Below are 17,703 nucleotides of genomic sequence, written 5' to 3'. Positions count from 1 at the left end.
GCAGTGGGAGTGGCTTCGTAATGAAGTACGAGTCCATGGAAACCTCAAATCTTATTCCATTACAATAAACAATTGAAATCTGTGTTCCGTTCTACCGCTTCCGAAGTTTATATTTCGTTAAATTTATAGTGTTTTCTGGTGAACGTAAAGTTTTCATGTGCTTGCCATTAAACTTCGGATTTCAGGAATGAAGAACTTTTCTGCAGCGGTTTTTGATGACTATCCTTTCTTAAGGCGATTCAGAAATAACTTAAAAAGGTGTGCAAAAAGTGTAAATGTTACAAAAGATACGTTAAATTACATGAATTAAGACAGTGGTTCCCGAAATGGGAGTCGTGTAAAGAGCTGAGGTGAGTATCAAGTTCATTTACAAAATAAAACAAAAAAAACCTTATTAACATACACTTATTTTCAATTTAGACACATAATAGTACATTATGCAACGAGCCTGTAATGGTAGTAATTAAGACGCGAGTATGTTTGTTTATGAAACGAGCGCAAGCGAGTTTCATAATTTTCATACGAGCGTCTTAATTACCATTATAGGCAAGTTTCGTACGACTTTTTATGCTCGACCATATTTCTAACTTGAAATTATTCATAAGTATTCATGTTATGGTTATCTAAGTGAGGAGCGGAACTGACCTTCTAAATTGTGAGATGTGCGCAGACGCGAAAGTATTGATTTTTTTCCGAAGAACGAATGTCATTGACCTTGATATATCTAAAGAATAACATGAACATTAATATTGATATAACCTGGAAATTGATTTAGAATTGAAAAACGAGATGACAAATTGAATTTATTTGAATATTATTTACAATTAACGCTAATTATTATAGTAACAGAACATAACCTTCTGCGACAGTATTGGATTTCCAGACTCCGTGACGTTTCGCTAGTTGTCTTTCGATTGCATATCCCAGAATAATCGATACTTGCAGTTTTATAATGCTACAATGGTGATTTCACATTGGCTGAACAACTGAACTATAATGAATAGGTGTACTTTAATGAGGTGCATTAAAGGGCTACTACTAGGTGTATAATTACTACATTTCGGCATGGTCGAGCATAAACAACGTTAGCCCACACCTGTGGAGTAACGGCTAGCACGTCTGGCCACGAAACCAGGTGGCCCGGGCTCGATTCCCGGTCGGGGCAAGTTACCTGGTTGAGGTTTTTTCCGGGGTTTCCCTCAACTCAATATGAGCAAATGCTGAGTAACTTTAGGTGCTGGACCCCGGACTTATTTCACCGGCATTATCACCTTCATCTCATTCAGACGCTAAATAAACTAAGATGTTGATAAGGCGTCGTAAAATAACCTACTACTAAACAACGTGAAACATATAAATGGATTTATTTCAATTCTGATTACAAATATGTTTAAAAATGTTTTTAATTAAGGTTGTAATGGGGCGTGGCATTTAAAGAGTTGACAAATTTATTTTTTCGTCAAATAATTCTTTTTTACAAATGTGTGGTTACAAATATAGTAACTTTTTTCTAAAGTTGGCTCCCTGAAATTACTAGATGAATGTAGCGGAAGGGAACTTTAATAGGTATGTGTTACATAAATATTCATTTTACTTTCAAATCCATTTTTACATAAGTTTATTTTTCTTGATTCAACACCAATTTTTCACGCCAAATATTAATCAATCTAGATGGCATTTTTACTGCAAGTATTTATGAGATGGCTGCATGTTTTTATGTATTTATTTTGTAATGAAAGCCGCTAGTTTATGTTATTAATATTTTTAATGAATTACAGAAAAAGTAACACATTCAAAATTTAAAAAGAAAAGTTTTGAAAGTGAATAAATGAGATATTTCATAAACTGAATGTATAGATAATAGAAATATTTCTCATGTCTTGTGAATGTAATAAGAAAAAAAGGAAGCTTAATAATTGAGATTTTCTGCAAAAACTTGGGTTTGAAAATATTTCTAAAAAATAGGAAAAAATAAAAAGCTAAAAACATTTGGGAGTTCAAAATTTGGATTTTGTTGTCCTTTACATAGAAAACAAGCTCTCAGAATTTGGTTAAAGAATGTTATGTTTTATTTAACGACGCTCGCAACTGGAGAGATTATATCAGCGTCGCCGGATGTACCGGAATTTTGTCCCGCAGGAGTTCTTTTACATGCCAGTAAATCTACTGACATGAGCCTGTCGCATTTAAGCATACTTAAATGCCATCGACCTGGCCCGGGATCGAACCCGCAACCTTGGGCATAGAAGGCTAGCTTGGTTAAACATGATAAGGAGAAAAGTTTTTACTTTTAGTGGAGTATTTCCTTAAAAATATTACTATTTCAATCGACGCTACTACAGACGTTAGTGAATGTCACACTGCTACTAGAAGCTGCGCTGAGCGGCATTCTGTTACGTAGGGCCCTTCTTGATAATACAGTATATTCAGCACAGTACGCTACCAAACTTAAGATTATGAATACACTATCTCCTAATCGGTTGAATTTATACGATGTCGTATACGAAGCAATGCGTGAAAAAAAAAAAAGGAAAGAAAAAAAAAAGAATAACAGAAGATTTAGAATCAAGTAGGACTTTTATGATTAAAAAATCAATTTTGCTACAGTTTTTCTATCAAAGCATATGTAGGGCCCGGGGGGAAAACACGTTTAGTCCAAATTTAGACATTTTTATATTTTGACTGAATCTGGCGTTCAAAGCTGAGATCTTTAAGATCCCCTAATCATGCAGGAATAAAACTCGCTTGGTTCCACATTATACGAATATTAAGGAAAGTCTTACACGGGAAAAAACTGTCTACTCTGGAAGTATGCAAACGTTCTCCTAAAAAGTTTGAAAAAAAGTGACTAAACGTGTTTTTCCCCTGGAACTTCATATACAAGCTTGAAAGATTTAAGTTATGTGCTGCTTAAGACATGTATATGAAGGATTTGGAATTAGATTTATTTTTTATTTGTAATAATGAATAAAATGAGAAAAAAATCAATGTATCAGAATAGCTTTCGGTGTTTGCTATAGTGACACACCTACAGAGCTATTCTAATACCTTGTGATATGAATCTGGCCACATTATACAGAGCAATGAAGTAAAGCTATTGTGATATACCTGGTGTAACTGGATTCTGGCAGACTCCAAAATATATTTTACAGTTATGCTACCATTTACGTGACACTTAGAGAAGTGTTTGAGTGATATAAAATACACAAACATTTGAAAATGTAATATAAATACAATTTTCGGTTTATCTGAAATTACCTTAATTCAAATGGAACACCCTGTATATTAGTACATATTTTTGCTCCTCTCTAAATTCTGAATCTAAAGATATATAACATGTTCAGATTTGAAGTGATAGTCTCTTGTTTAATTCCATAATATATTATTTGTACTTACGGCATTACTTACTTCTGACGTATATCAACAGCAGTGACATCTTTGATTACCTTGGTCTTGCAGATTTCTTCGTGTCAGCAATAGGACCAGTTTCATAAAATCTACCGATTAATTTTCCTTAATAAGGGTTGAAAAATGAGCCTTCTTTTTAGTTATAAATTTTCTCAGATCTCGAGAAAAATTTCTGCTCTATTCATAACAACATTGGACCATCTGTATCCTGATATTTCATTATTAAACCATGCCTCTACGAAACGCGGCTAGCCTCAGCTTTACAGTTATACGTTGCGCTATATTGGTGTTCTGTGAATGCGCTGCGTTATTGAGTGTTAGTTCAGTCAAACGTGCATGTGTGTATTTGTTACTTATTAATTTTGTGTAAAATGGCTCATACTGAGGGAATATTGAGGTTATTATTTGTAGAGTTAAAAGAAAAACCGTTTTCAAATTGAAGTTATGAAACAAAATGTGCTTACGAAGGTAGGAAATCGACACTACATTTACATATTAAAACAGCGGATGGAGGAAGGCAAAGTATAAATTTTCAATTTTTATGTTGTGAGAAACATCCTTGGCCAACAGGGTGCTTTGAGACAAATAAATTATATCGTCCTCCTCTTGAGTACTGAGACAATAATTGTTGTTTTATTTTTAAAGTTTATTATAATTGTACATTCCAAAAAAGTCACTGACATGAGAAGAATGCTGAAACAATTCTTCAGGTTACAGTTGAGGCACAAGTGCAGGTGTATTATACTATATTTTGGGTCTCTGCACATATACAGACGTGGACAAATTATTAACAAAATTGACGATTTTTATGATAATTCTGTTTACAAAATTTGACTTTTCAATTTAGACTACAGTTGGCAATTTTGCATATTTCTATCATTACAATAGATAGAAATATGCAAAAATATCAACTGTAGTTTAAATTGAAGAGTCAAGTTTTGTAAACATATATAATAAAAATCTTAATATTTTGCTAATAATTTGTAAATATGCAAAAATGTCAACTGCAGTTTAAATTGAAGTGTTAAATTTTGTAAAAATATAAATTAAAAATCTTCAGTTTTGCTAATAATTTCGAAATATCCAAAATGTAAACTGTATTCCAAATTGAAGAGTCGAATTTTGTAAAAATATATAATAAAAATCTTCAGTTTTGCTAATAATTTGTAAATATGCAAAAATATCAAATGTAGTCCAAATGGAAGAGTCAAATTTTGTAAAAAAAAATTACAATACAAATCTTCAATTTTGCTAATAATTTCGAAATATGCAAAAATGTCAACTGTAGTCTAAGCTGAAGAATCATATTTTGTAAAAATATGTAATAAAAATCTTCAATTTTGCTAAAAATTGTTCCACGTCTGTATCTTATATCATAATCAGGTTTCGGCCTAGGAACACAGAGTAACCAGTATGAGGTTTAGAGTACAGGGAGTATAAATGACATCATGACCAGTGTGGAGGGGTGACTGCAACAGCACAGGTGGGTCCGTAATGTGCATTACCGTTGTGTGTATTGCTGCTTGGCTGCGGTATGTGTAACAGGCTTCGACGTAGGACACCTGATTTAAGGTTACAACTCACGTTAATACTTTAATGGTGGACATTTATTGTCTACACTAGGAATGTATTGTATATACTGCATCTGTACAGAGTGAAATATATTTTGTGCCTTACTGTGACGGACTGTTTACATGTTGAGACACGAAGTAACGGCGTGCACCATCTCCCACTCCACTCGACCAACACAACACTATCTTCCGTGCGTTCTGAACTTTATGCGTTTCTGTGCCCAGGACCGAAACCTGCTCATAATCATGTATGAACTGTAGTATAGTATATTATATTTTTAGGTCTCAGGAGGACCTGTATTCTGTTTGGGGGTTAAAATGAGTGGTCATCCTCTTCTTGTAGGATGTGTATCACAAAACAAATTTGATATGAATCCCAAGAAACATCTGCTCTATAAAATGGTATAATTTGGTAATAGGATGAAAGAGTAATGGAACGGAGAAAAATTCTCTCCGGCGCCGGGACTTGAACCCGGGTTTTCAGCTCTACGTGGTGATGCTTTATCCACTAAGCCACACCGGATACCACCCCGGCGTCGGACAGAATCGTCTCAGATTAAGCTCTAACTCTTGGGTTCCCTCTAGTGGCCGCCCTCTGCACTACGTCATAGATGTCTATGAACGTAGGACCGAAGTCCACACATGAGCTGAGGTGCACTCGTTATGAGTGACTAGTTGGCCGGGATCCGACGGAATAAGCGCCGTCTTAAATCACGAAGTGATTTACGCATATCATATATATGATATGATGACGCAGAATATCTGCATGGAAATAACATATGTACTTCGGTACATTAAAATAATATATATATATATATATATATATAATATGGTAAGCAGATTCTTTCAGCCTATCCAGTATTTATATTTACATCTTAGGTTAGCTACCGAAAGCCAGGGATTACTTTCTATTTTGTATGCTTTCTGGAGCAGGTCTTGGAGCCTTCTGAAGATATACTGAAGTCTGGTTAGGTCATAAAATGGAAAATATGCTGGATTTGGACAAGAGTTTGAAATGATTACAAAAAAATCAACACACTGTATCAGATTAAAAATATGTTTTATTGCTTTCATGAGCTAATGTGAATATATAATAATAATAATTTAAAGCAGGTTTTAATTATATACCGTATCTCAAAATTGAATAAATATTTGTTTTGTTGTTAAATCGTAAAGAAGAAAAGTATTGCCTTATGCCCTGCCCGTCCGACTGGGCATTTCTTGCATACATAATTAAAGATCCTGCTTTAATGCTACATGAATATATATATTACAATCTTTAGTCATACACCATTAGGACATAAGCCAGTTTTGTTTACAATACACACTTTTTTATTATGATATAATACAATTTATTTTACTCACAGATAGTACACGCCGGTTTTGACTTTATTTTGGCCGCGTATATTGTAGTAATAAATTTGTGTGAGACTAGACGTAGTCACCTAACTTCTGCAGTTCAATAAATAATTTCATCTATAATATCATCAGCTTTTTTATGTCTCATGTTTTATTCCTTTTTATATTATAGTAAACTCTGACGTCCGCTTTTATTGCTCCTGAACGTAAACCATACAGCCACTGAATAACACATCTAATAACAAAATAAATTAAAAAGCTTTCACTAGGAGTGCAAAACAGAATTTTCTTCTTTCGTATGGCTCCCTTCCTAACTTCAAACACATGTCATGTTTTACAGATTGGCTTCCGAAGAAGAAACGCTTTTCAAGCTGTACATTTCTATTTGTGTGCGATGTGTATAAGTATTTCTACCCTTTATCCCACACTAATAATTTTCATATATATATTAAATGGAAGATTAAAACAAGAAAGTGAATTGTTCCTTTCAGAAAGTCAGAATGGGTTCAGAAAGGGCAGATCGTACATGGATGCTGCCTTCTCGATTAAATTGTTAATTAAAAAAAGACGAGAGTTTAATTTAGAAACGCATTTAGCCTTTATTGATTATATCAAAGCTTTTGGTATGATCAAATGATCTAAATTAATGGAAATTTTGCAAAAAAGAAATGTAACAAATATCCTGCTTCAAAACATTTGCAATATTTACACTAACAATAAAATAAATATAAAATTTAATAATTTTACTTCTAACTATAGATCCATAAATCAAGGAATACGACAAGTTTGCCCACTGTCACCAAGTCTCTTCAATATATACATGAATGAAATAATACGCCTTTGGTGTGAGGAGTACAAATTAGGAATTCAAATTTCAAGTTATATAAGACTAAACACAGTTCTTTTCGCGGACGACCAATTATTAGTTGCAAACTCCGAAGACAATTTAAAGATGGGTATGTTTAAACTAAATAAAATCATAGAAGAACATGGCATGAAGATTTCACCAGAAAAATTCAAAATAATGGCATTTGAAGGTACAAACCCCATCCCAAGCAAAATTGTTGTTGAAAATGTGATTTTAGAACAGATAAATTCCTTTTCATACTTAGGATGTAATATATCATACGAAGGAGAGAATGATGTAAGCAGAAAAATTAACAAATTTTTACAATTATTAGGACTGCTAAACCATATCCTAAAACCAAGTTTAGTACAGAAACATTCCAGAATAAAGCTATATAAAACCCTTGCACTACCAACTCTCCTCTATGGAAGCGAAATTTGGGTTCTGAAACAAAGATATATCAGCAGATTAAGAGCAGCTGAAATGAAATATCTGCGGCGAACTGCAGGATACACACTTCTGGACCACAAGAGGAACGAGGATATACTGCAGGAACTCGACATGCAACCATTAGAAGAAAAAATTACAGAGTACAGAAATAGATGGCTTGAACACATTTCTCGTATGGAAGCTGGCCGGACACCCCAAGAAATGCTAAAATACCACCCTCAAGGACGACGACGACCTGGACGTCCACAGAAACGTCTATTGGATCCTGTATAGCTGGAACCGAAACAGGCCAACAATGGCCTAATTTCGTGCCTGGTATATGATGATGATGATGATGATGATGATGATATACTTGAACAAACTTCAACTGCCCTTGTTACACATAACAATTGTCAGTAGACAAATAGTTAACAAACGAGCTGTTTTCCCCCCTAATGATTCAGATCGGGTTAAATGTAATGTACTAATGTTACTGACGCCCATCTGCACTCTCATTCAATTTCTATCAGGTATAGCAAATTGATTTCATATTTCCAAAGCTTTCATATTAATAACGATTACTTCTGTAAGTGTAACGAAGCATTACAGTCCGTTTATCATCTTTTATTTGATTGCTCAATTTCCTGAAGTAAAAGATATAAATCAGGCCTGGGCGTAAATAACTCAATTGAGTCACTGCAGACCATTCTTTAACTTCCCATTCCACCTTCCCTGGCTGCTACAGTAATGTTTCGGTGCGGTTCGAGCAGACAGGAAAATCAGTGATGGGTTGTATAAGACGGGCATAGTTCCGCTATAGTAATGTTTTAGTAAAAAATATTTTTTTTTTTACATCACCTATTCCCGAAAATAAATATGTTTTAATATAATGTCATATGTTACAAAGAAAGAGCATTCAAATTAAGGTTAATTCTTGTGACTGGAATCGGTTCATATATTATAAGCTATTTATCTATACAGCGTACCTTGGCCACTGTTATGTTGGGATTTATCTTACTTACTAGATCTGTTAGAAGCAATACGATAGAGAGATTGGTATAAAAATATATATCAGTGTACCGTGTGAACTGAAACCATATTATGTTCCTTAGGCACACTGGGGTGAAATTTCAGTTTTCTGAAGTATTTATACAAGAAACATGAAAATTGTATAGTTATCATGCTACATAATTATAAATAGTATCTGTATAAAGTTCCATCTAACTTTATTCATAAATTCATGACTTATTGACATTTTTGTAAACTTGAATGACATTTTGAAGAATCTATAAACTGTCTGAAATTTTATCTACACAACTGTCAGACTCTCAGAAATAAAATTTGCTGTTAAGATTCTCTATTCTATCTACTGACAAATAAGAAAAAATTAATGCACTCGAAAATAAAAATTGCGAAAAAAATTTGCAAAAAAAATGTATATCCAGAGTGTAAACATATAAACTGCCAAAATTATACAGGGAGTACATAGATGCACGAAACAAAATGTCTAGTGAAATTTAATTATTTCTTATAAATTAATTTTTAATTTGTAAAGTACCAATATTTTTAAGATTCATAGTGGCGTAATTGTTTACATTTCAACTGAATGTGAATGGCATTACCAATCACTTTGTGCCGAACACATACCAATGCACAACAGAATAACAAACGACTGCTTCAGCATCGGGCAAAGTAAATATAACTCTATTCTCTTTTTCAAAAACGTTAGACTCACAAAACATCTTTTTTCTGGGAAAACTTTGACAGATACAGGAAAAGTTTGACTTTTTTTTTCTTCAGTTATTTATGCTCTACCACCAGTACTTCTTTGACAATTTAAGTCGTTTACACCCTGTATATATAATATGAGAGTTAGAGGAAATCTTTATAGCAAATATTATTAAGCACACATTCGAGAACATCTACAAAAATCATGCATATACTGCAGGAAGAGTAACATTTTTGATAAAGAAAAATATCCAAAACCTAAGCCGAGAAGAATTAGTTTAAATGTTAAACTCGTACAAATAGATGAAAGTAAAACACATACAGTTTCTTGTAACAAGTGATTGGCCAGCTCTATGGACGTGAAAATTGTTGGGGGCTATTTTCGACCTTAAGCAATTTTTTTTAACTTTAGAAACTTTGCACTTTTTGACCAAAAAATTACATTTCATCTCCGTGTAAAATTAAAAAAAACGTATATTTTCACCAACACTACTGGTTTATTAGAAACTGTAATCTTTTGGTGCATATAGTATCCGCTATCACCTTGTTTATACAGGGTGTTCCAGAAATACGTTGACAAACCTTGGGAGCATGTTCCTCACAACAAAACAAGAAAAAAAAGTTCATATAAACATATGTGCGAAAATTCTTATTTTTTTTAGTTATTATTGAAAGAACATAATGAAACATCTATCAGATATTGTCAGCTTGGTAGCAAGTGTTGCAACTTTAAACAATTCAGAAACCCATAACAATAAAAGTTTACGTCGAACGCGTTTCGAGGTACAATGCAACATCTTAAATTTGTAAGCGGTAATAATATTTATTTTGTTAGATAATCGAATGATGTTATTGATACAAGTCTGCTGTATCCCATTGTATCCTAGAAAGCTATGTGTTGCCAAGGACACTTTTTCACTACAGGAGAACATTTTGAATATTTGTTATGAGTTTGTGAATTGATTAAAGTTGCAACACTTGCTATCAAACTGACAGTATCTAACAGATGTCTCATTATGTTATTTCATTAATAACTAAAAAAATAAGAATTTTCGGACATATGTTTACGTGAACTTTTTTTCCTGTTTTGGTGCGAGGAACATAGCCCCAAGGTTTGTCAAAGTATTTCTGAAACACCCTGTATATATAGGCCTAAAGTAATTCGTAATTTCAGTAAATTCAGTTCAATTCAGTTTAAAAGTAAAATAATTTAAATTCTTCTAATTTATAAGCAGTCGAAACAGCTAACTGCCTAGAGTCCTTAAACTCTAGACACTATGCAGGAAAGATTAATCATGTTTTAGCCATAATGGATTATTGGTGTAATGACAGTAAATTAAAATACCTTAAAATCTGTTTGAGTTATCAGAGAAACCATTTTATTAAATATAAGTTACGGGTGAACGTGAACGTTTTTTCCTGTTTTGGTGTGAGGAACCTGCCCCCAAGGTTTGTCAAAGTATTTCTCAAACACCCTGTATTTTGTGTATTTAATAGAAATGGAAGTTGATTCTCCAGCATCACCTTACCACTCGTGTATAAAAGCAGAGCCGTACCACTCGCAGGATAATTGATGTATGAAAGATTAATTTAATTCAAATGCTTAATGTTTCGTCAATTCGTGTATAATTTACATTTATTAATCAGTATCAATAAATAATGTTATCTATGTAACTAAAATTTAAGACAAAGTAGTTATCCTATGATGCCACATTTCGGAAGCCAACCTGAGAGACCTACTTGAATATGTGTAAAATGTTATGTCTAACTTACAACATAGATTTGTAAACTGGACTTCTTCAATATAGATGATGAGGTATATGAAATATATCCCAGTATAACAACATATGACAATTGCATGATATCTTGCCAATTATGGTACTTCTATGTGAAATTGCAGACTCAAAATTAATATTAGCCAATGTTGGCTTGTACATTGGAATGGACTAATTGCTGCTTCTGTAACTAAAACTAGGTACATGTACAGTGTGTAACAAAGTTATGGATCCTTAGATCAGCTGTAAATAGGATACACAGCTACACACTATTACAAGGGTGGTAATGTGACGTAATAGAAGTACAAGATCTTCATTCATTGCAAAAAAGTTTCACATGATCCTCTTTGGTTGCACATGGAATGTTTACAGTTACATATCACAAACACTTTCTCTGACCAAAGAGGCCTATGATACATTATCCACCTCTGTAATAGCCATTAACTTGCTTTCTCGAACTCTATAAACCATTCAGTCTGGTATATGTTATGGAACAATCATAATACTGTTGTTTGCTACATAGAAAAGAGAGAAAGGAAATGAGCCAGATTTAATCTTCAATTGTTGTATAAATTTTTCGTTGTCTAGGTAACAGAGTACAATTTAAATTACTCTGACTCGATATTATAGCTGACTATACAACCGACATAACAATAAAGTTAGTTTTTTATCAACATCCCTGATGACTAAAGTAAAAAAAAGATTCCTTTCCTTTTTGCTGATATGTTTCAAAATTATGGTAGCATTTTCGTTTGATTATTATTAAGTATTAATGATTAAGGAACTCTCAAAGTTTTTATCGGCATGTTATATAAACTCAATATTAGTTCTTCTTGTTACACGATAATCAAATTCTTACCACACTCTCTCCAACAAATCTCCAATTATGAATATATTATTGCAGCAATGATCCCATGTCTAGGGATAAAGATGGTACATCAATTGCATCCTTCACATACCCCTACAGAAAAAGGTCACATGGTCTCAAGTCTGGTGACCTGGGAGGCCAAGGAAGATAAACCAGATTAGAGGCGGTAGCACGTCCAGTCCAACGATTTGGTAGATGGTTAATTCGGAAATGTCTACGAAACAACCTTTATGCATACAACTGTTACTGAATTTGATGCAGAAAGCAAAACGATTTTTGTTATGGAGCTCTGTTTGTGAACGGTGTCTCCTATGGCAAACAAAAATACGTTTTACGAAACTGACAACTTGAAATTTTGAGAATTTGACTGAAAATGCCGTGTGCCATATTAATTTCTCTATTTACTTAATAATAATCATATGAAAGTGTCACGGTCGTTTTGAAACACGCTGTTTAACTCTATTTACGATTTTCTTTTGTTTTTTTTATGAATTACCTTATTTTGATGTATATTGTAGATTTTAATTTGAATGTTTACAATAAAACCAAATATTGTTACTTCTTATAATATTTAGTTACTTGTTATAGTTTTTATTTTTAATTGAATCTTTGTCATAATTTCGCATAATTTTAACATTTTAATTCTGACAGTATTTTATTCTGGTCATAATAAATATACATCCGGAGATTGTTTAAACGCAAAGAATTGTTAAAAACTTGACGTAATTTAGATCTCCCAATATTACAACCTGCTTTCGAAAAGATGTAAACAAGTGTATTTAACAAAAGGAAAGGATGCTTTAGCATGAAAGATAACTATGTTTACTTTAATTTTTGAAAGGTCTTCTGAACTTCATATTAAAACAGTGTTGTAGAATCGGTTGGTAAATAGTGGGCAATTAGTTTTGTACGTGTATTAACAGCAAAAGGGAATACAATGAAAATAAATTTGTGGAAATACGTGCATGTTTCTGGCCCATTCCATCCACCTCTCACTTTTAAATAGTTTCATTAGATATTGTGTATATGAGTAACATTTACTGTATAATAAGAATACCTAGCGCTATTGAAAAATATTTTAACATTTAATGGAGCCAGACATTTGTTACATCCTGTACAGGGGCTTTCAAAATCCAGACGCCAATGTTAATCTCTTGTAATATCAGGGTTTTTGCTTAGCCTCCGAGCAGAGACATGGCAAATTGGTGTGTTTATTACGTATTTAGTACTCACTTCTGTGCATATACTCCGATCATTTACAACTCTTAATGCTTTCTACATTCTAACCAATTTCACTCAATATCAGCTCATCAATATCTACAAAAGATGTTGAAGAAATGTATTTCCTAAGTCTGGTACTTACAGTTGCAAATTTTATTGTAAAAGTTACAAATATTTTTTCTGTACAGGGTTTAAATAATTGTAAATTTAAATAATTTGTAGAATTATAAATTCAGTCTGGATTCTTGCACATGCGCAATAGAGTCTTAATAAAAAAAACAGGCAACGTGAAACTAGTCGCTTAATCGATACAATTAACAGCATAGCAAGCGGTTGTATTAGATATACAGGGTGTCCCAAAATGCGCGCACATTAGCTACATCGTGTGAATGATAGATGAAAAGGGATATGGTAGTGTTAGTAATAAAATTTCGTCCCAAGAATATTTATGTGCGCAATTGGGCAACATTGCATAACATCGAATGTCTTAGTAGTCTAGTGTAATGTAATGTTTACTGGGTTTATCATTGTAAATGACGAGAAATTAATTGATAAGGACTGGTTAAACAATAAATCATTCCCAAGTTATGAAGGAACATGATGTAACAGGGAAATAATTCGTGAATTACAGAAAGATAATTAAAGTAATTGAAACAAAAAATAGAAAGACAGTTTGAACCATGGACATTTAGTTTTAAAGAAACGTACACATAGCTTGAGCCACGTTCACAGGAGTAACAGTTATTTCCAAAATACAGTGTTGCCACATTCAACAATTAAAAGTTATTCTGACGAAATTTTCTCACTAAAACTTTCGTCTCCATTTTCATTCAGGATTCATACTATGCAAACAGTGTGCGCAAATTTTGGGACACCCTATATAGTCGAAAGAAAATATGGGGCAGTTATTCGCTACGAGTCAGTATATGACTTTCTGAGAAATGAAGTTCAGAGTAGGTTTCTGGAGGTGTGTACAGATTATGCCAATTTAGATTTTTAGGAAATGATAGTGTAGGTATATTTGATAAAAGACAGACATACTTATGATATGAATTTAAAGGAGCAGTATAATGTTCTTTTCATAAGTCGGAACTGAACTTTATTTGTTGCTGGTTTTGAAAACTTCAGGTAAAGAAAAGGCAAGAGATATGACTAAATATTGAAAATGATATGCCGACATGAAAGATTGCGATATAAAGATTGTGGGTAGAATTCAGTATAAATTTGTTCTATATTTAATACATTTTGATTACCAGACTTCGGAAACTAAATCATCTATAAATTTGTTGAGCTGATAATTTTTAGCTAAGTTTATTAGAGAGAGGAAAGTTTCAGTTTAATAGAGGGAGGAAGGTTTCTGTATTTCATTGCATTGACAATGCACGTACTCTTTTCTGCTTAGAACTTTTGTAGTTTTGTAAATCTCTATCACTGTATATGATACACATTTATAAGAAATTAGAGTTTATGTTATGGTGTCCATTTTAACGATAAATTGTTTTCATTCATACTATTTGCAATATTGTTTTCATAATATCATACAGTATTCTAATCTTTAACAATCTACCACAGTTTACCGTTCAACTTCATTTATCATGTTTAAAACCATGATTAAGTGTAAAGAATACAGGGTGAGTCAGTTAAGACGTTACAGAATAATATTTGTTAAGGAAATAATAGAAACACTTTCCGTTGAGCAAAGTATATCCGATTATACGAGTACCGGTATATAATTTTAACACTACACTTCTTAAACTTGCTGGCATGTGTAGGTCGACAGCACACGGTTTGTAAAAAGTTATTGCCTTCGTTATGAAATCTAAGAGTATTATTAGTATATACGTGAGGAAGATTCTGCGGGAAGAAAATACTATGTTAATGCGGTTAGTCAATTGTCTATCGATATATGCCGTGTCTAACGTAAGACTTCAGCGTCATATACTGCGGTAGCGACATACTCCACACGCCATCCGTATCTTCACATGCTGGCAAGTTTGCAGTAATCCGACGAAATATGGCATACAAAGAAAGCATAATCGAATATACATTGGTTAAACGCAAAATATTTTTTACTGATACACTGTACGTAAGTTAACATTTTGTAAAGTCTTATATGATACACCCTGTGTATGATTATTATATAGTTAATTTAATGTCAGCATATATCATTGAACATTTTTTTAGAGGAACGTGAAGTAAATATTTAAATAGGTTTTTAATTTTTAGTGATCTTACATGAATTAAAATGTAATTCTAAAATTTTACATTTTCATCCTTCCCTTTTTTGTGACGTTTGATTCTTCTTTATGTGTCTTCTTATAAATCTTCAGTTGTATGTTAATTGATCTTTATGAAATTGTAATATGGATGTAATATTTATTAACTGTAATATGTAGGAAAGAAATGCTTCAAAGTCAGCAAACACCACAGATGATCACAATTTGCTTTAATACAAAATGAGACAACTTTTTTTTTTTAGAGAGAAAGGAAGATAATGCGATTATTGCTTCCTTTTAATCTTCTTCTTGTACTTCTATACCTGATCTTTCACATTAATAGTTGACAAACTATTGATTTTTGTTTTAAAAAATATAATATTTGTGAAAATGTGTAATAATCACCAACGAAATTTACATTTAGGTCACATAGAATAAATAAATCCCAATTTGATCTATTTCTTAAAACACAAAATATGTTCTCTTGATATTGCGTTTATGAAATTATCATCATCCACGTATTTTATTACACAACGTCTTCATTAACTTTAAGGGCAAAGTCCACTAAAATGACAACTCTTTTCAGAATCATTTTGAGCTCATGTTTACTATCTAAAGGACTAACAAAATCCAAATTTTGAACTGCCAAATGTTTTTGGCTTTTGATTTTTATTTTTTTCTATTAATTTTTAGAAATATTTTCAAACTCAAGTTTTTAGTAGAAGACTCAATTTTTAGGCTTCATTTTTTTTACATTCACAAGACATGGAGAAACATTTCTATGTATTCATTTTATGAAATAACTCATTTATTCACTTTCCGGAAATTTTTTTGAAATTTTAAAAATTCTATTTTTCTAATAATTTATTAAAAGAAAAATATTAATAAAATAAACTAGCAGCATTTCTCACAAAATAAATGCGTAGAAAGAACCAGCTACCTCATAAAAACTTGCAGTAAAAATTTCATGCAGATTGACTAATATTTGGCATAAAAAGTTGGTGTTGAATCAAGAGAAATAAACTTACGGAAAAATGGATTTGAAAGTGAAATAAATATTTATGTAAATTAAGATTCTCCTCCACTACATTCATCTAGTAACTTCAGGGAGTCAACTTTAGAACAAAAAATTATTAGATTTGTAACCAGAAATAAAAAAAAAAGTATTTTAATGAAAAATAATGTTGATAGCTCTTTAAATGCCACGCACCCTTGCAGCTTTAATTAAAAAAAATAAACGTATTTATAATCAGAATTGAACTAAATCAACTTGTATGAAAGTATACATTAAAAAAAGTGAAATATCCAATCAAAATTGTTTGGAAAATTTTCATGATTTTTAGTGGAGTCTCCCCTTAAAATATCTATAGAAGAAAGTAGTCGCTTAATATCATGAGAAAGCAACGTGGGAATCATTATGCAGGAAGTAATTGTTGAATACAATGTCGAAACAGAGAAATGAGCAGTGACATTTGAATGTCAATAAAGACAAGTGAAATCTCAAATCATTGTAGTTTTGTATAAAAGTCTGTTAAAAATGAAACAAATGAATGTACTGTAACAAAATTAAGTATGTAGCAGATTATTCTAACGTTGCTTGGTTACTTTCTGCAGAATGCCATCAACAGTGGTTCTTAATTTCTGTTATGTGAATTACAGTAAATCTTTTCATTTATTTGTATTTTGTATGTGTTTCCAGGTAGAACTGGTGTTTTCATGGAACTGGACGCACCTTCAACTAGCAAGAACGGTATGTACAATATATATTTTGTTACCGATCTTATATTTTAGGCTTACTGTGTATATCATGGAGTCTGGATTTTGACAAACCGTTGTAGATGGTCTTCTTCAGACGTTACCTAACTTCCTGAAAGCCGATGTAAGGAATTGGACAATACATTAGAGTCAGAGCAAATGTAAACTGTAACACAGGAAATTACATGATTTATATAATATATAATCAATATTTTTACTGTTCAGTATAAATATTGGTGTATCAATAAGGCTGCATATTATTATTACTATAAATTTACGTCATCGAAAAAATTGTTCTCAGACATCATTAAAGGGTGTGTTTTCTCAAATCGGTTACACTGCTCTCCATACAAAATAAAATTTCCGTGTATGGAAAGTGAAAGAAACTTCCCCTTGCAAGTCACCAGCCTGTTTCGAAAATAATACAGTACAGGTTTTCATTTGCTAAATCGAATATCAGAAATAAATACCCAATAGCCTTATTTTATCTCACATACATAGTGCACTCTTCATGTGGATATTTTAT

The 17,703-nt window shown here is 32.3% G+C and overlaps 1 long non-coding RNA gene across 1 annotated transcript in view; it reads left to right on the top strand.

Annotated features, from left to right (window-relative positions):
* LOC138691209 (uncharacterized) overlaps positions 1–17,703 on the top strand; it is a 196,056-nt gene that overhangs the window by 43,062 nt on the left and 135,291 nt on the right. The window contains exon 2 of the long non-coding RNA XR_011329764.1: positions 17,122–17,172. This is a non-coding gene — a long non-coding RNA (uncharacterized lncRNA). The remainder of the gene's footprint in view (positions 1–17,121; positions 17,173–17,703) is intronic.

This window comes from Periplaneta americana, chromosome 16 (genome assembly GCF_040183065.1).
Source record: "Periplaneta americana isolate PAMFEO1 chromosome 16, P.americana_PAMFEO1_priV1, whole genome shotgun sequence".
Classification (NCBI taxonomy): domain Eukaryota; kingdom Metazoa; phylum Arthropoda; class Insecta; order Blattodea; family Blattidae; genus Periplaneta; species Periplaneta americana.
The sequence above is the reverse complement of the archived record's forward strand: the minus strand, read 5'-3'. Positions and strand labels throughout refer to the sequence as shown.